Source organism: Palaemon carinicauda, chromosome 28, assembly GCF_036898095.1.
Source record: "Palaemon carinicauda isolate YSFRI2023 chromosome 28, ASM3689809v2, whole genome shotgun sequence".
NCBI classification, from domain to species: Eukaryota; Metazoa; Arthropoda; class Malacostraca; order Decapoda; family Palaemonidae; genus Palaemon; species Palaemon carinicauda.
This window is the reverse complement of record NC_090752.1, coordinates 68768089-68788169: the sequence shown is the minus strand read 5'-3', so window position 1 is coordinate 68788169 and position 20081 is coordinate 68768089. Positions and strand designations below refer to the sequence as shown.

The window sequence follows — 20081 nt, the reverse complement described above, 5'->3', positions numbered from 1 at the left end:
TGAAGAGGACTGTACTGTAAGGATAGAGTTCCTGAGCCTGGTTACCTCAGCTTTAGAAATATGTCTGTGAAACCTTTCACTCACAGCATCTCGCCTCTTCCGAATTGCATTTGCCCACAGATTAACAACCTGGTGGGAAAGGAATTCTAAGGTCTGAGTGCCAGACAAGATTAAAGTTTCCTTGGACCTCCTTGTAAATTCTTTGGACCAATTCTTGGTACGTACAAAGTAGCCTACTGACCTCAACCCTAGATCAAGCCACGAAGAAGCCTGCATGGCATACTTCACCACTTTCTTAACATTAAAGATCTAAGACACTGAAAACAAGACTGAGAGCCCAGAAAGACTCTATATTGGGATCCCTCTCCAGAGAGCTTCTACTGAAGGATCTAGTGGTATAGCCATAAGGGGCTCGTCTGTGACCTCATAATACCTCCTCTACTGGATGAATGGAGGCGGGATGAGTTTAGAGGATGACCCTGCTCGAAGTGAGCTTGAAAAGCCGGTGATCTGGGAGAACGCCTTCTTGGCTGCCATCAAACCCTTAAATGAGGCCAGGGCTTCACTGGTCTTAGGGGGTCTTTGGGTTCCATACATATGGTCCAAGACCGTGTCCTTGCCTTCCTGAGGGGCTGTCTCCACGTCAGATAACCTATTGATAGCCCTCATGCAAGCTAGGACTTGCCAAAAGGCATATTCCGACTCCCTACGCTCTGCTTCAAAATGGAATTTTGGACTCGCTGCCCAAGGGCGATACTGTAGTCGTTATCAGAGTCCATATTGTCTGCCAACACAATGGGGAAGATCTTCTCACTCTCTCTTGCATGAAAGCTGCCCATGCCATGAGTTTTTATGGATCGTCTTAGCGTCCTAAGACTCTCTGCTTGACGGCAAATATTCCTTCAGCAAGGAAGGTCTAGAAGGTGCCTGACATTTCGTAGAGGTCTGAAACTCTCTTGCAGAAGGTTCCTTACCCTCCGGAGGTGGTCTGGAGACTGGTTGTAACTTGGGTGGTACTACCTCAATAGGCGAAGGCCTAAAGTAGGGCACGAGCGGGATCTCATGAGGAGAGCCAATGCCCCTACTCAAACAAGGGTGTTGTAAATATACGAGAAGCAAAATCCGCTTCGGCATCCTATTCTTCTGTTTCGTCGTTATGACAGGGGTTAGTTCCAGGCTGGAGTGATCCTGCTGAATGCCCCGAGTCCACTTTACGGCTCCTCAAAGTCTTCCGATGGGAAAGAAGATCATGGGGGTCTCTAGAGCCCTGCTGGAAGTGGGTCTCATCCTGGAGTCAGTCAGGAAAGCAGAAGAGGAGAAGGAAGTACTGTATACTTCTCCAACGGTGATCCTAGGTGTAGAGGCCACTGCTGACCTCTGCCTGAATGGTTGCTGCGCCAGTTGGTTCATATCTACCATCGCTTGGCTGACGACTCTGATGAGGTTGTCGAACTACGATGACTGTTCTCCTACAGATGACAGGTCCGAGGTGTCCTTGAGGAGGCCTAGAGGTGGAGAACGCTTCCTCGAAAAACGCTGCCTCGAAACCTGAAACTGAGGTGGAGAAGGAAGGAGAAGAGGCATCTAAAGAGCCTCCTGAGTGACCCTTCTAAGGTGATCCGGGAAGACAGGCACGCCAACATACTTATTAGGTAGCTCTATGAAGCCTTCCAGAAAGGAAATGGGCCATAGGGTTCTAGTTGATGGTATAGAAAACTTATCCAGTGGGGCTGTTGCCTCTCTATTGTTCCATTGGGGAGCTGGTTCGTCTTCGCTCGCATGAGCGAGTGAAAGACTCGCAGAAGCAAGTGAAGTGCATGTGGAAACCTCAGTTTCGTACGCAATCCACGCACGGGAGACAAAGAATATGGTGGAGAAAGTAGGGCAGGTCTCGAAGATGATACAATGGTGAGCAACACATATGAGAGCATCGCGCTGGAGTGACGCATAGAAGAATGATGATTAGTAACGCGAAGCATTAGCGATTGGCGAGCAGGAGAGAGATGATGAGCTGGTGATCGGCAAGAAGGTGAAGGACGCGCTGGCAAGCGACGGGCAGGAGAGAGTCATACTGGTAATCAGCGAGTAGCCTCCAGGCAAATGGCAAGATGACGAAGGATGCGCCGGAAATATCTGAACAGGAGAGCAACATCTGGTGGGAAATCGTCTAGGCGGATGAGATAGCGAACGACACGTTCGAAGATCACCTGCTGGCGAACGACGAGCTGAAGGCCAATGACAATCACAAGGAGACACGTAATCGCGTGAAGAAAAGCAAGAGTGATGGACAGCAGAGCTTCGAACACGCGCCAGCGAGTGACCATAAAAAAATATTGGGTGATGAGCATGAGCCGAAGAGTGACGATCCCGAGAACAGCGACGATCATGAGCAGGAGAACGAGGAGAAGATTGACGATCTCGCGAACTTGGAGGGCGAAGAGATTGGAGGATGGCGGGAGGTCTTGTCATCAGCAGGTCGTCGTTGCTGAGTAGGCGAGCAGGCATGCTGGACAAGAGGGCACAGTACTGACTGGAGCAGGAGAGGTGGGCCTCGCACACGGGCAGAGCATCTAAGGAAGAAAGGACTTCAACTTCGGAGGAGTCAGGAGAAGGACAGCTCTGGGACCACCACTGAAGAAGATCACATCCTTGGAAGGACGGCCAAGCCTGTTGCTTCTCTAGGGGAAGCAACAACGTCCCCAGAACACCGAGGTTGCCCTTGAGTTAGTTGGTCTACGCTCCTATTCAACTGCCCCTCAGACGAGGCAGAGATCGGGAGGAGATCGGGAGGGGGGGGTGAGAGACGACGTCGGAGACTTCATCGCCCTTGAGGAAGACCTCGAAGGAAAAGAATCTCTCCTAGACTTCTTCTTTTGCCAGCGCCCACTCCCTACACACGAAGAATGAGGTTGGTCTCAACCAAGGACATGAAGGTGCAGCAAAAGTGCCCTTCAGACTCTGGACAAGTACACATGAACGTCAAAAGGAACACACACACCTGTAAGAGAAAAAGTAATGAAAAGCAATTGTTTGTAATGGCCAAGTCTTTGAGAGAGCAGAGAGCAGATACATCTGTATTCCTCAAGAGAAAAGAAAAGAAGTGACTTGGTTTCACTGGTGTATGAGTAGGAGGAGTAGCCGGTTACCCCTCACCACCCCTGCTAACTAGCGGTTAGGTGATTGCCACCTCGCATAAGTGTCTTATTATTATCATTATTATTTGCTAAGCTACAACCCTAGTTAGAAAAGCAGGATGCTACAAGCCCAGGGGCTCCAACAGGGAAAATAGCCCAGTGATGAAAGGAAACAAAGAAAAATAAAATATTTCAGGATCAGTAACATTAAAATAAACATTTCCTATATAAACTATAAAAAAATTTAACAAAACAAGAGGAAGAGAAATAAGATGGAATAGTATGCCTGAGTGTACCTTCAAGCAAGAGAACTCACATCCAAGATAGTGGAAGACCTAGTCTTCCAGGTTTGCCGAAAGATAACACCTATTAAATAGCATAAGGTTTGTAGAGTCGAAATAAAATCCCTTTATGCAATTTGAGTAGTACAATGGGCATCCGGGGACTTCACCCACAACTCCTCTCCCATCTTAACTGAAAAGGGCTTGTCTCGGCTGATATCTGCTCCATTGGGGACTACTGAAGGATACCTCCACTCATACCTGTACACTGAAAGTTGTGGAACAGACGATTCCTCTTGCCCAGATCTTGGTGTGCTGTTGTACCGAAATACTGCTTCTATAGGATTAATTTCTCCCCTCTCTACAATAACCTTGATGGGCCTATGGTGTCTTTCAACTATTCCATTTCCTCCAGGTCGATAAGCAGCCCGAAACACCCTAACAATGTTCAAACGAGACAACATATCACCTAAACACTGTAACATAAATGTACTATTATCCAGTAATAGTTCACCAACTGGCTCTCTTTCCAAAAAGACCCTGTTCAACTTGGCAGATATTTCTAGAGCCTTTTCTCTCTTTAACTGCCTCCATACTGCAAAACGACGTGGACCACAGTCCACCACTGATAAATAATGTATCCGTCTGTAATGAGTAACATCAATAGCTAGGCGTTGCCAGTTTCTTTCAACATTTAATTCACCTCCTTTATGCATCACAGGCGAAGGATCAATGGACTGTCAATGATCGCAACACTGAACTACCTTCTTCACACATTCTCTGCAAACTTCGGTGTCCAACTTTTTGGCTAAATATAGTGTTCTGTCAAATCCCATATGGTATTTACTATCAAACTCTGTTAGATCAACTACAGCACCTGCACAGAGATGTGCATGTTCAACTTCACTACTCATCAACCTATTCTTCTTGACTCTTGTCAAAATATCAGCTTTATTCTTCTCTGTAGGCACCATATGAACCACAATATTCATACCAAACTCTATAATCAATTCCTTCAATGTACCCAAACGTCTCTTAATTATCATCTCTTCATGTCCCAGCACTTACTACAGATTCCAACCATGCTTCAACAGTTGCAGAGTCAATCCTCACCTCTACCAGCTCTAGACCCCACCTAATGTGTTTGTGGTAGCTCAAGTCCAACTGATTACCTCCCAATTTCCAAAACTCCAACATTATCTAAAGTTTTTGAGCGGTTTTTGGAAAAACGTATTAATAGGTTTGCTGAAGGTAATCATTTGTTCCATTGTTTGCAATTTGTTTGTTTTTTCAAAGGCCTTGGAGCAAGTGATGCCCTTCTTACTATCTTCAATGGTGTACAGAAATCCCTTGATTGTGGTCAGGAAGATCATATGATTGGCCATGATTTTAGTGCTGCCTTTGACTTTCTTAATCATGAGGCCCTTCTTTTCAAACTCAAACAGTTGGAGTAGGTGGGTCATTTCTTAGCATCATCATTGAATCTTTAAGTAATAGATTGCAAAGAGTTGTTGTTAATGGGTACCATAGTGAGTATAGAAATGTGATAACAGGTGTTCCTCAGGGTAGTGTTCTTGGCCCATTACTTTTCATACTATATACTCATGACATGTGGTTTGGCCTCAAAAACAAACTTGTAGTATATGCAGATGATGCTACTCGTTTTGCATCAATTCCATTTCCTGGGGTTGCTGAATCCCTTAATAGAGATCTAGCTAAATTTACTGCAAAGTGGAAATTATGGGGTATGAAGTTGAATCTCAGCATTGATAATGTTTCTTTAACTTTGTATGACTTAAAATTTTAGGTGTGATTCTCGACAGCAAATTTACTTTTGAGAAACACATTAGGTCTGTGTCTTCTTCAATTGCACAAAAAAATTGGCTTATTGAGATTGTCTTTTAAGATTTTTGGTGATCAGTCTATTCTGAAAAAGTCTTTTAATTCTTTCATTCAGCCTTGTTTCTAGAACAGTACAGTATTGGTCTCCTGTCTGGTCTACAGTTGCTGATTCTCATCTTAATTTGTTGGACAGAAACGTGCGGTCTATTAAATTGCTTATTCCTGATCTAGATATTAATCAGTGGCACCGTCGTTCAATTAGTTCATTATGCATGTTGCATAAGATTTTTTATAATTCTGACCATCCTTTATATTCAGATCTTCCCAGACAGTTCCATCCTGTTCATAATACCAGACATGCAGTTAATCATAATAGCCAGGCATTCTCCATCATGAGGCTCAACACTACACAGTACTCTAGAAGTTTTATACTAGCTGTGACCAAGTTGTGGAGTGAGCTTCCTAACAGGGTAGTTGAATCAGTAGAACTTCAAAAGTTCAAACTTGCAGCAAATGTTTTTATGTTGAACAGGCTGACATAAGTCCTTTTATAATTCATATATGAAATATCTGTTTTAAAGTTAATGTTTTTAGAATATTTTATTTCAACTGTTCATTACTTCTTATATCATTCATTTATTTCCTTATTTCCTTTGCTCACTGGGCTATTTTTCCCTGTTGGAGCCCTTGGACTTATAGCATCTTGCTTTTCCAACTAAGGTTGTAACTTAGCTAATAATAATAATAATAATAATAATAATAATAATAATAATAATAATAATAATAATAATAATAATAATAGCTACATTTACCCTTTCAAAACAGCTTCTAGTCGGCAACATTGATGAGGTTGAAATCATCCTTTTTTCTAAGCCAAGCAGCATCCTCAGCAATCTTGCCATTTATCTCCAAAACTACACCCATAACAACTTTGCTGGCATCACACCACACAAAACCATGCTCTACACCCGAGACATACCAATTTCTTCGTACAGGATCATCAAACTTTACTCTTTCAATTAGCCTACCTCTCTAATTATCAACATGGACTGCTCACCAACAGGATCCTCCCAACGGCTCTTGAGACTCTTCTCTTAATAAAGCTGCATGAAACTCTTAGCCATCCAGCTATGGGATAATGACCCACTAATGTACCAAAATCTGAAAACAATTCCCCCCTTGTAAGCACATTTGCAACTTCAGGCACGCTATTACCTCTCTGAAACATCAACTCTCCTCCAACTCTTAGCAGTTGCAATCCTAAAGCAGCACCTCCATCGAGTGACTCGAGGGGATTTGTTATCAACCCAAATGTATCCAAATTACTAATTACCTCATCAGCAGAAGCTATCGATTCGTTCCCAAAAATGTCATCTACATATGAACCGGTTGCTTTCTCAATTTTTTCATTCTCACTTAATATGGTCTTTAGCATCCTAGACATAATCGGTGCTGTAGAGTTCCACTTGAATCTCAGTCTTGTAAAGCAAAATGTCTGGTCCTTATAGTTCACTAGTTGATATGGCCACAATTTTTCATCAATGCTCAACTGTACGTAGGCCGATTTCAAATCCACAACAGACACATTCTAACCTGTCTGTTGATATTTACGTAGAGTCTCGGTGCATACATAAGTCACATCATCAACAGTGACACTTGACATTCACATTAAGTTCCCAAAAATCAAGCATTGGTCTCGCCTTCTTCTTTGGCTGTTCTACTGCCATTGGAGGAATGATACCAGCTTTAACCTCTTCTTTCCATGGAACTAAAATACCTTCAGCAATTCATCTGTCCATTTCCTTCTCAAATTCTTCCTTCTTCCAAACCTCAAGCCATTTATCATGTCAACTTACTTTATTTGTCAATGTCACAGGTACACACACTGTTTTTCCAAAACCACCTGACTGTCCAATTCTGTCCATCCAACACAGCATGAAAGTCTGGGTCTTCAATTACAACTGTTGAACAACTGTCATCACTATCGCCACTAAGTCTATGCTCAATTTCTTGACCAACAGAAGCAACACCAAAGGCACGAAAACATACCATTTTCTTGGATCACTGTGACACCTCCCAAATGGTCAATAACATCAACTCCTAAGACTACATCAATGATATTAACCAGTTGATACAACACAAGAGCCCTCAGAGTCACACATTTACCAGTCACACCTAGCTTCACGCAATCTGCAACTTTACACTTAATATGACTCACATCAAAAGCACCGATGTACACTTCACTTCAACATTGGGGTACAAATTGGGAATGTAGGAATGTACCACAGATGTAGAGCAACCTGTATCTACAGGTCCCTTTGCAGGCTCATTATCAATCCAATCATCAATTACTGTATAGGCAATGTATCAAGGTGCATCATTTTATCATTAAAATGGCGGCTACAAGCGCAGCAGCCACAATTTACTCGTATCCCGCAATCTGTTCTTGACAACGACTGGCCATACAACCAATTTTATTACACTCGAAACAGCTCACCTGTGTTTCTTTACAGTCTTTCATCAAATGAGGTCCACCACATCAGAAATGCTGACCCTTAAACTGAAAAGGCTTGGCCCTATTCACAGGTTTCCCACAACCTGCTCCTTAGCCACTCTTTCTGGCAATTACAGCTACCACACCACCTTTCTGTTTAGATGACAAAATTCTAGCATGATTAATCAATTCACTCATTGCCATTGTCATCACATTTGGCACTTGCAGTAAAGCAACAGTAATGTTAGCGGGAAAACCATTAACAAAATGTTATTTTGATTATAAAATAAATTTTTGAATATACTTACCCGGTGATTATAAATCTGCAACTCTGTTGCTCGACAGACAACTCTACGGAAAAACTCGCCAGCGATCGCTACACAGGTTGCGGGTGTGCCCAACAGCGCCATCTGTCGACCAGATACCCAGCTCTCAATGTAAACAAAGACTCAATTTTCTCCTCGTCCCACTGCGTCTCTATTGGGGAGGAAGGGAGGGTCATTTAATTTATAATCACCGGGTAAGTATATTCAAAAATTTATTTTATAATCAAAATAACATTTTTCAATATTTAACTTAGCCGGTGATTATATAGCTGATTCACAGCCAGGATGGTGGGTAGAGACCAGTAATATATGTTTACACTTTTATGAGCTAAGAGTTTTTTATTTCATTTTAGAAGTTATCAAAATAACAAAAACAAAATAAATAGGTACCTGGTAAGGAAGTCGACTTGAACAATTACTCTGCCTTTTAAGTACGTCTTCCTTACGGAGCCTCGCGATCCTCTTAGGATGCTGATCGACCCCTAGGATCTGAAGTATCAAGGGTTGCAACCCATACAACAGGACCTCATCAAACCCCTAATCTAGGCGCTCTCAAGAAATGACTTTGACCACCCGCCAAATCAACCAGGATGTGAAAGGCTTCTTAGCCTTCCGGACAACCCATAAAAAAAAAAACATTTCAAGAGACAGATTAAAAGAATAAGGAATTAGGGAATTGTAGTGGTTGAGCCCTCACCCACTACTGCACTCGCTGCTACGAATGGTCCCAGTGTGTAGCAGTTCTTGTAAAGAGACTGGACATCTTTCAAGTAAAATGACGCGAACACTGACTTGCTTCTCCAATAGGTTGCGTCCATTATACTTTGCAGAGATATATTTTGCTTAAAGGCCACGGAAGTTGTTACAGCTCTAACTTCGTGCGTCTTCACCTTAAGCAAAGTTCGGTCTTCCTCACTCAGATGTGAATGAGCTTCTCGTATTAACAATCTGATAAAGTCTGACCAAGCATTCTTTGACATAGGCAGGGATGGTTTCTTAACTGAACACCATAAAGCTTCAGATTGGCCTTGTAAAGGTTTAGTACGCTTTAAATAGAACTTAAGAGCTCTAACAGGGCATAAGACTCTTTCTAGTTCATTGCCTACGATCTCCGATAAGCTGGGGATATCGAAAGATTTAGGCCAAGGCCGAGAAGGCAGCTCATTTTTGGCTAGAAAACCAAGTTGTAGCGAACAAGTGGCTTTTTCTGACGAAAATCCGATGTTCTTGCTGAAGGTATGAATCTCACTGACTCCTTTAGCCGAGGCTAAGCATACCAGGAAAAGAATCTTAAGAGTGAGATCTTTCAGGGAGGCTGATTGTAACGGCTCCAACCTGTCTGACATGAAGAATCTTAGTAACACGTCTAAATTCCATCCAGGGGTAGCCAAACGACGCTCCTTGGTGGTCTCAAAAGACTTAAGGAGGTCTTGCAGATCTTTATGTTTGGAAAGATCTAAGCCTCTATGCCGGAAGACCGATGCCAACATGCTTCTGTAGCCCTTGATAGTGGGAGCTGAAAGGGATCGTCCTTTTCTCAGGTATAAGAGAAAAACAGCTATTTGAGCTACAGAGGTACTGGTCGAGGATACAGAAACTGACTTGCACCAGTCTCGGGAGACTTCCCACTTCGATTGGTAGACTCTAATGGAAGACGCTCTCCTTGCTCTAGCAATCGTACTGGCTGCTTCCTTCGAAAAGCCTCTAGCTCTCGAGAGTCTTTCGATAGTCTGAAGGCAGTCAGACGAAGAGCGTGGAGGCTTTGGAGTACCTTCTTTACGTGTGGCTGACGTAGAAGGTCTACCCTTAGAGGAAGACTACTGGGAACGTCTACTAACCATCGAAGTATCTCGGTGAGCCATTCTCTCGCGGGCCAGAGGGAAGCAACTAACGTCAACCTTGTCCCTTCGTGAGAGACGAACTTCTGCAGTACCTTGTTGACAATCTTGAACGGTGGGAATGCGTAGAGATCCAGATGTGACCAATCTAGGAGGAAAGCATCTATATGTATTGCTGCTGGGTCCGGGACTGGAGAGCAATAGATTGGAAGCCTCTTGGTCAGCGAGGTTGCAAAGAGATCTATGGATGGTTTTACCCCAAGTGGCCCAAAGTCTCTTGCACACATCCTTGTGGAGGGTCTATTCGGTTGGAATTACTTGCCCTTTTCGACTGAGACAATCTGCTATGACGTTCAAGTCGCCTTGGATGAACCTCGTTACTAGGGAGATGTCTTGACCTTTTGACCAGATGAGCAGGTCCCTTGCGATCTCGTACAACGTCAGTGAGTGGGTACCTCCTTTTTTGGAGATGTACGCCAAGGCCGTGGTGATGTCCGAGTTAACTTCCACCACTTTGCCTCGAAGGAGAGACTTGAAGCTTTTCAAGGCCAGATGTACTGCCAACAGCTCCTTGCAGTTGATATGCATGCTCCTCTGACTCGAGTTCCACAGTCCTGAGCATTCCCGACCGTCTAGTGTCGCGCCCCAGCCCACGTCCGATGCGTCCGAGAAGAGAACGTGGTTGGGAGTCTGAACAGCCAGGGGAAGACCCTCTCTTAGGTTGATATTGTCCTTCCATCAAGTCAGACAAGACTTTATCTTTTCGGAAACCGGGATCGAGACCGCTTCTAGCGTCTTGTCCTTTTTCCAGTGAAAAGCTAGATGGTATTGAAGAGGACGGAGGTGTAGTCTTCCTAGTGACACAAATTGTTCCACGGATGACAGCGTCCCTATCAGACTCATCCACAGCCTGACTGAGCAGCGTTCCTTCTTCAGCATCTTCTGGATGGATAGCAGGGCTTGATCTATTCTGGGGGCTGATCGTCTTGTTGTTCAGCAACGTCCTCATCAGAAGGTTCCTCATCCGAAAACTGATGAGGAAACGGCAACGGAGTGGGCAACGTCTGGCTCGCTGAGTCCGGTCGCACTGGTGCATGCGTGACGGAGCCGGACGCAACATCATGGAACTGCTGCACAGTCTGTGAACTGTCAACAACCATGGGTGCGTGAGGAAGCACAGCGTCAACCCGAGACTGTCTAGACCGTCTGGGTTGTGCAGTCAACACCCTACCGGGTTGCTGAGGTTGACGCACTGCGTCAAAACAAGTCACCTCTGCTGGTTGTTGAACGTCCTGAACGTCAACAACCACCTCCGAGCGTCGCTTAACGTCAACGTGCGGCTGGCAACCCACACTGGGTCGCATCGGTGGAGGAACCACCTCAACTGGCAGACGCGAGTAGGTTACCTCAGCGTCAACAGGGCGCACAACCGACCGGTTGGAAGGTTGTTGGCCAGAAGGTTCGGTAGCAACCTTCTCCGCATTAAAGTCCTCTATCAAGGACGCAAGCTTGGACTGCATGTCTTGCAGCAAAGCCCATTAGGGTCTACGGGAGCAGGTGCGGCAACAGACGGGGTTAGCGACTGAGGAGGTACCGCTTACCATCCCTGAAAGCCTTGTTATGCATGACATAATTGTACAGCAAAACTTCAAAGGCTCGAAAACAGCTGTGAAGTTGACCTGTAAAAAACTTGGAGCGTCTCCTGGCCAGGCGCCAGGGAGAGTCTACGAGAAATGAGAAGTCTATCTGGGCAGAGGCATGAACTCCCAAGTCGAGAACTTCTCTCGTGTCATATCAGACTCTCGCTCTATAAACCAGTTTAAAAGAAGGGAAAGCAAAGGCTGTATCCCCCAAACTCCTCCTGGTGAAAAACCAGTCGCCTAGCCAACGTAAAGCTCTCTAGGAGAGCGAGAGAGCACTAGCTTAAAAACAACGGCTTCGAAGTAGCTAGGCCTAGTGTAAGCTCTGACGTTTAGGCGAACGAGGAGCAGCAGTTACAAAAAGATCCGGACAAAGATCCTTAAAAAAATTATCATGATTTAATTAAAGTCCATAGGGGGCTAAGCAGCTTTAGGCTCCTCTCCATCTGACAGAGTCCTCAAGGGAATATCAGTAGGAGGGGGAACAGCAACTTCCTCATCTACAGGAACCTTGTCCGATAAAAGCTGAGTCTCAAGCAAGGGAGAGACCTACCGTGGTGGCAATGCTTTACAAGCAGAGTCCACACTCACTGGTGCATTAGTAGCGGACCAGAACGCAACGTCATGTAACTGCTTGACAGTCTGTGAACTGTCAACAACTGAACTGTCAACCACAACGGGTGCATGAGGACGCACAGCGTCCACTCGAGACTGCTTTGACTGCCTAGACTGAGCAGTCAAAACAACTCTAGAATGCGGAGGTTGACGCACAGCGTCAAAACAAGTCAACTCCGATTGTTAGTGAACGTCTTGAACGTCAACAGGAGCATCAGCAAGTGGCCTAACGTCCAAATGCGGCTGAAAAACCACACGAGACCGCATCGAGTGTGGTTCTAAACAACCTGACTGACGTGACTAAGCTACGCCAACGTCAACAGTGAGCACAAAGGAACGTTAGGTTGGCTGAAAGCCAGGATATCAATGAGATAAACGGCTAGACTCAACGGACTAATCAGCAGAATAGTCTTCCATAAGGGAGGCAAGCATATACTGCATGTCTTGCCATACAACCCATTAAGGATCAACGGAAATGGTTGTGGTAAGAGACGAGGGTAACGTCTGTGACCGCAACACTTTGCCAACAAAAAAAGACTCTCGGAGTCTGTGTTACGCTTTTGTTAGGCGGCGAGCAGTTATCCGATGACTGCATAGGGTTGTAACCAGGACGCTGGACCTGTCCTGAAAGGACTGACTTTCGCTTAAGGGCTTCAAAACCTTGTGACAGGTTTCTTATGCGAAAAGCCTTCGGATGACGAGGAGAAACAACGTCTCTCTCGTCTTATGGTGGGGGAGATCTTGGTAAGATACACCCGATACCATAGAGGGAAAAACATCTGTTCGTTGATCAAGGCCTCTCGAACCCATAAGTCGTTTGACATTACTTCTCCCCTGGCTTGGGAGCATGCAAGAGGTCCCGGACTAGGTGAACGACAGGCATGAACAGACGAACCCTCGGACGCAACACTGTAACACTTTGTGCATATCACTTTATCACTTCGATTTTCTGTTTTGCACTTATTTCACTGAAATCGAAACTTTTACTGATTTCTACCTGAAACACGCAATTCTACCCTTCTTTAAAAGGTAGTAATTGCGAAATCAGTCGTATAATGCAAGCTCATTAATACCAGCAAAAAACAGAAAACATATTTAAGATAAAAAAATCAGTGGCTGGGAAAGAGACTAAACACTAGTTCATATAAACTACGTTTTCAATCTCTCACCGCACATAGCCTGGGGACGAGAATAAAAAACTAAAAACGTTTTATCCTTCCTCCCCGTACAGCGACTAGGGACGAGAGTAACTCGAGAACAACGTTACCCGCCTGAACGGAACGTTTTCTCTCCTCTCTCTCCCTCCGTCTCTATCTCTCTCTCTCTTTCTCTCTTGATTTCGCACCTAAGAGAAGAGCCCATTATATTTCGTCAAAAAAACATGTTATTTGACTAAAGGAAAAAACTGAAAGGTTTTTCAAATAAAAAGTTCCTTTAAAATAGAATTTAAAACATTTAAGCTAAGAAAGAATGAACAAAACGTCAGAATCGATTTACTCTTACTGCAAAGTGAAACCGTGATACACTCTCTCTCTATCGTAACGATAGAGCGCATGTTGAACGTCCTGAACGTCAACAACTGCGTAGCATAAAAAAACTAAACGTTAGTTCATCTTTGAAAACAGTACGAAGACTATCAAAGAAATTCTTTCAAAAAATATTACATTTAAAAAGTTTTAAATCCTTAGCTCTTTAAAAGCTAATTACGATATAAAGGGCTCAACGTTGATTAACTTCGGTTTCCAAGTTAGGACCGCCTACTCTCAGGAAGGTCGCATATAAACAAAACATTAAAATTTATTTTTATATGATTATAATAAATGGAAAGTTAATCGAAGAGGCCTAATAAAGGCGGAGAGATATAAAATATATAGAGGAAAATCTATAACGTGATAAGATAATTACTAAAAGCCTAAACACACTTCCGTCTAAGGGAAGGGTCGGCCCTTTAAAAGTGAAAGAAAGTCCATACTCTCTTTGTCACCATAATTAAATCTATCCATAACGAGTTCAAGATTTAAGATGAAGATAAAACACCTGCATAGCGAAAGCTCAAAACTAGAATATAGTACTTCACCAAATAGATGTGAAAAACTCCAGTTTAGCAACAGCGAGTAAAGTACGTCTTGTCGACACCTCGACAGAGAGAAAATTGAGTCTTTGTTTACATTGAGAGCTGGGTTATCTGGTCGACAGATGGCGCTGTTGGGCACACCCGCAACCTGTGTAGCGATCGCTGGCGAGTTTTTCCGTAGAGTTGTCTGTCGAGCAACAGAGATGCAGATTTATAATCACCGGCTAAGTTAAATATTGAAAAAATTAGTTTCACCACATTTTCTAAACCAACCTTATCATGCTTAGCTAAACCAGCCAACATCCTAATCTCATTAGAATACACATGAACTGATTCTCTTCTCCACTTCAATTGAACAAGTTTTCCAAAAGCAGAGAATGGATCATCAGAAACTGCTACTTTCAATTTTGTTCTGAATTTTTGCAGCGCTTTCTTGGTCTTCATCACCCTTATCCAAATAAAGTGTTAGACCATCACCCTCCAGATACTAAGGAATAAAACTGGCTAAGTCTGATATTTTCTATAGCTAAGCTACTAATGTTACTTCTTCTTAAGCCAGTGAACACCTTAATCATGTCCATTGTGATTTTGGACGCCATACTTTCTTGGAATAGGCCTAGACAGCTTGAAGTTAAACTCCCCTTACAAGCTCCCTTTGACTGAGTAATGGACGACCTTCAAGTTGCAACTCACCAACCAACGGGAAAAATAGCAGGAAAGGTCCCATGCCAGAAATTCACAACCTCGGAACCCCAGGGCAAACACCCTACCTGGACAACAACTACCTGACAACTCCTACATGTGTAAACGATATATCTCCCTCATCATTGCGGCAGTATTTTCTGACTACTCTTACAGGTGTCAACAATCTGACTCCCTCTTCAATGCAGCAGTGTTTTCCAAGTTGAATTACAAAAAAATCCTAAATTGCATTAATCATCCGATAAAAATATTAACAAATATTTCACTAATCTGAAAATTATTGCTATTATAGCCATCATCCTCAGCTACCAAGATCAAAAGGAGCTCCAGTAAAGGAGGATCAGGGTGAGAGATCGCACGTCACATGGAGACGCTTCCATTTCTTGCTCTCAACAGAGGAAGAAGTGGAGCAGGACCTAACCCTCTTGGCTCTTTTCTTGCAACGGGCACTATACTTTTCCCACTGGGAGGGAAGCCAATCCCTGCAAAATTTACAAGGTGTGTCATATGAACACCACCTACCACAGCAGTTCGGGCATAAAGAGTGTGAATCTACAGTACCTTGACCCAGCTCATGAAGGTTCCACATGGGTGGCATTCAAGGCCAGGAGAAAGTTTGCGTACTACCTGAAAAACCATTCATCTCACAAATCACACTTTAAAATAATGCACTGAAAACGGAAAAAGGGCACTAATAAAATCCAGCGTGGAGTCATAATTGCAGCGGGGGAGGAGAACTGTCAATGACAGTGACCAAAAGAACAGTTACTCAGCCTCACAAGGCATGAGCGCACTACCCAGTGTGAAGTTTGCTGTTACATACATGGTTGCCAGTTAAGCCCTTTTTTTTGTCTGGTAATAGCAAAACAAGTTAGGAGTAAACCCACATACAGTATGTAACTCAAAGGTTTGTATCTGCGTAAGAAAAAAATACATACATGTTTTATTTATGTTCTTTATTCTAACTACAGTTTCTATCTATCTTTATTCTTATGTTAGGTAAGATACGTAACATAACCATAAGTAGATTGAAAAATATCAATACTGAACTCTGTAAAATATAGCATTTTGTAATCAGTCGCAGGTTTTTAACAATGAAATTTCTATCAAAATAATTTCCTCACCATGAAAGATAAACCATTTTTATATAATACTGTATTCACATGAAATAAATTTCACAAACATACATTATATATTTGTCATGACTATTTTTTCAAAATATCTGTTTTTTGCTAAGAAAAAAAATACAAGCTAATAACACACTATTTTATCATTTCTTAGCACCGCAAAGATATTCTGCTTGCATCATGAAAAAGATCAATCATAACTTGACATAAAGCAGCAAACCATATGCTCACATCTGTTATAGTTTTGACATGTCAAAGCACAAAAAAAAAAAAAAAATTCTACTTGTGCGCCACTTTTCTACCTCGGCAAAAGCACTGGGTATTATGACAAAAAAACAGGGGACAAACTTTGCTAATAAAAAAATTGGGGTATATATAGAAAAACTACAATTTCTTATGAAAATTACCTTCATTTCCCTCCCAAATAAATAATTAATAAGATATACCCCAATATATCCTACGGTAATGGAGGCCAGCCAGTCGGAACCCGGGTTTTGGGTGGGGAAAATTTACTGGTGAATCAATAAATAATGATAAAACTAACCTTTTCTTCTCTATACATTATTCTCTAGGACACATAATAAATCCAAGAAAAATTGAACAAAATAAGGGGATTCCCTTCCTTTGAAATGTTTATTTCACCATTTTGTTTACATTTTGCAAGTCGGATGTTTATGCTTTGGTTTGTACATGGTTTCTTGCGCGATTACGAGTTTATACTTCTGCGCACTAGCCCGATTCCTTGTTGCTCCAAGACGAGTTTATACTCCCTGAGAACATACGTCATTCTCCTACCATGCCTACCATATGATGTTAATCATAAGGTAAGGATTTATTTGTGAATTACTTTTAGTTTGTGACCTGGGAAGGGGGTCCCCAACTATGGGTTATGACCTGGGAACTACCGTACTAGGTTTGGTTATATAGGCTTGTTAGGTTCTTGTACCCTTTTACATGCCAAAAAATTTAAATCAATCAATCAATTTTAGGGGTGTATGTATGATAGTGGCCACCTGTATGTATCATTATGTCTAACTTAGAATATGGCAGAGTAAGGGGGTTCGCAGGGGGCATTAGCGCCCCCCCCCCCCTTTACGTAAGTAGGTAGGGACACGGCTCGTAGGGTAGGTTGGGGGGAAAGTTTATGTTAGTTGATGTCCATTTTTCATGAACGCGCGAGGAACTGGCCGCTGATATACAAAGGCTCCCAATTTTACAAACCTTAAGTGTTACATTATCATGTTTTGTCCTGTTATCGCGCACCCAAAATCCCAGGTTCCCATCTGTGTCCTTCAGGAAGGGGGGGATCCAAAACGGCTGAACAGCTTATTTGCTGTGGAAATAAAGGTCAAATTCGTTGAAAGCACATCATTTAGCGTAGTAAAAGTTTTTCTTTTCTTTAAGAAATGTTAACCCGTGTTTTTCTATAAATTAACAGAATGGATAAGTTGTTATATTACCTCCAAATAAAGCAAATTAGTCTTTGTCATATTAAACTTTATTGTCTAGTAGCTTTAAGTATTTCCTATTTGTAATAAATAATACTCATGAGATCACTTATGTCCTCTAAGATATAAAAAAGAGCAATAAGTTTAAACATATTACTGTTATGTATAAAACCCATAGCTGCACATGGTATCCTAGGTTAGGTTATGTAAAAAAAAAAAAAAAGAAGAGAGAGAGTAATAAGTTTAGTAATATTGTACTTTATTACAGGGTAATGTAACCTATGGAAAAAAACGACTTTTTTTCTATAGAAAAGGGTGCGTTCTCTTCGAAAATGACACTCGTTCCTGTCGGAAATTAATAGTTTCTGAAATACAGTATATATATATATATATATATATATATATATATATATATATATATATATATATATATATATATATATATATATATATATATATATATATATATATATATATCCACCAATAATGGGGGACCCTCAGTGGGAACTGAATTTTGGGTGGGGAAAACATACTGGGGAAACGGTATATAATGGTAAAACAAGACTTTTTTTCTCTATACATTAACTTCTTGGTTGTATAATAAACCGACGAAAAAATACGCTAATTATCTATATCCTATACTAACGGTATATTTTTCATTTATTCGTTGACATTCTACAGGTCGGTTGTTGTAGGTCTCATTCGATCGTTTGTACATAGCACTTTAAATCACGTTATTTGCTACAGGAAAACATATTTTCTGTTCAAAATGATACCCTGCAGACTTGTAAAACTTTACCATAAGTTTAAACAGATTACTGATATGTATAAAGCCCATAACTGCACATGGTATCCTAGGTTAGGTTAGAAAAAGTTTGCAGTAGTACGCACATTATACATTTGCGGACAGGTTACCTATTCTATCATACAAGTATTTCAAAATTATTCAAAAATAAAATTACATATGGTACAATAAAAGGTGTTCATCATATGCGGAAAACTCAAAAAGTGTTAGGATGCATCCCAGTTGAAGTACCATAGTCCTATTGCTTTTCTGTGGTTTTCCCTTAAAATTGCCCATTAAAGCCAGTTGATCTAGATCAAATCAAACATTTGGTTAATATATGATAGTTTAATTGCTAGCGCAAATGAAATTTGCTATAAGAAATGGGCGAGTGCTGGCTAGTTTGTTGTTTTTCTCTATATGTTTAATGGGGGCTGGAGCATAATAACTTACGTATCGGTCGATTGAAATGTGAAGTACATTTTTCACTCAAAGTCCATTTAAGTCTACATTTGAGAGACTGAAGGGGACTTATTGCGAATGCGTTTTTTCCCATGGATTGCTGAGCTTTCTGTGCATTTACAATGACGTATTTATCAGGTGGTTTTCTTAACCCAATTAACAGCTTACAATTTATTCTAAATAAGTCCCCAGATGTTGATCTACAACAGCCATTTTTTTTCCCACCTTCGCCTTCAGTTTTAAGTTAACCACCATCTCGTAAAGATGTCTCGAAGAGTGAACATCAATCTATTTCGAAATTTAGTGTAACTTCGTTTAGGTCTGCAATTGATTATGATGGAAATGCTCTCCGTTCAGTGTAAAGCTATTGTTACTCCTGTGAAATTACAAAACAACAGCGAAATAAGGCCTCAATGGTCGGATTCCGACTTAATTTTCAGGGAAGGCCAGAACATTTTCTACTGCAAAGCTTTTGTAATGATTTCCAAGAAAACAAAGAAGGCAACGATGTCAATCATAAGGTAAGGAATTAGCTGTGATTTACTTTTTCATAATGGAAGGATTTATTTGAGATTTACTTTTAGTTTGTGACCTGGGAAGGGGGTGTCCGGCTAGCGGTTGTGACCTTGGAAGGGGGTGTCAGGCTAGCGGTTGTGACCTTGGAAGGGGGTGTCAGGCTAGCGGTTGTGACCTGGGAACTACTAGGTTAGGTTAGGTGGTTTTGTAAGGTTCTGTGGTATTATTGTTCTGTATTACAGGGTAATGTAACCTAGGGAAAAAACTACTTTATTCTATGGAAAAAGGTCCGTTCTCTTCGCAAATGACATTCGTTCCTGTCGCAAAAAATAATAGTTTCGGAAATATATATAACTATATCCACCGATAAAGGGGGACCCTGAGTGGGAACTCGGGGTATTGGGTGGGGAAAACATACTGGGGAAGCGGTATATAATGGTAAAACAAGCCTTTTCTTCTCTAAAAATCACTTTCTTGGATGTATAATAACAAAATCACAGACCTCTGTCAATTTGATACCTCTAAAGACAATATTAACTTATTTAAATGGGATATGTCAAGTTCACTACCGTAGGCTAAAACCAAATAAGGTTGAGACATACAGCAGGTCTATAATAGTATCACAATTAACCTAAACAACTTAAAGCCTTAGCTACTTACCCTAGCGTACTGATCATGCTGGAAAAAGGACAGACAAACACAAACACCACACGTTATTTACAACAAATTCCAAGTTTAGTTGTCAGATTCTAGATGTTGCTACGTATCTATCAACTAAGAAATCGGACTTACTTTCCA

The 20081-nt window shown here is 41.9% G+C and overlaps 1 protein-coding gene across 6 annotated transcripts in view; it reads right to left on the bottom strand.

Annotated features, from left to right (window-relative positions):
- LOC137621649 (ral GTPase-activating protein subunit beta) overlaps nt 1–20081 on the bottom strand; it is a 260222-nt gene extending 240141 nt beyond the window's left edge. For all 6 annotated transcript variants that reach the window (XM_068352115.1, XM_068352116.1, XM_068352117.1 and 3 more), the window contains exon 1: nt 19944–20081. The gene's annotated coding sequence lies outside the window, so the exon portion shown is untranslated. The remainder of the gene's footprint in view (nt 1–19943) is intronic.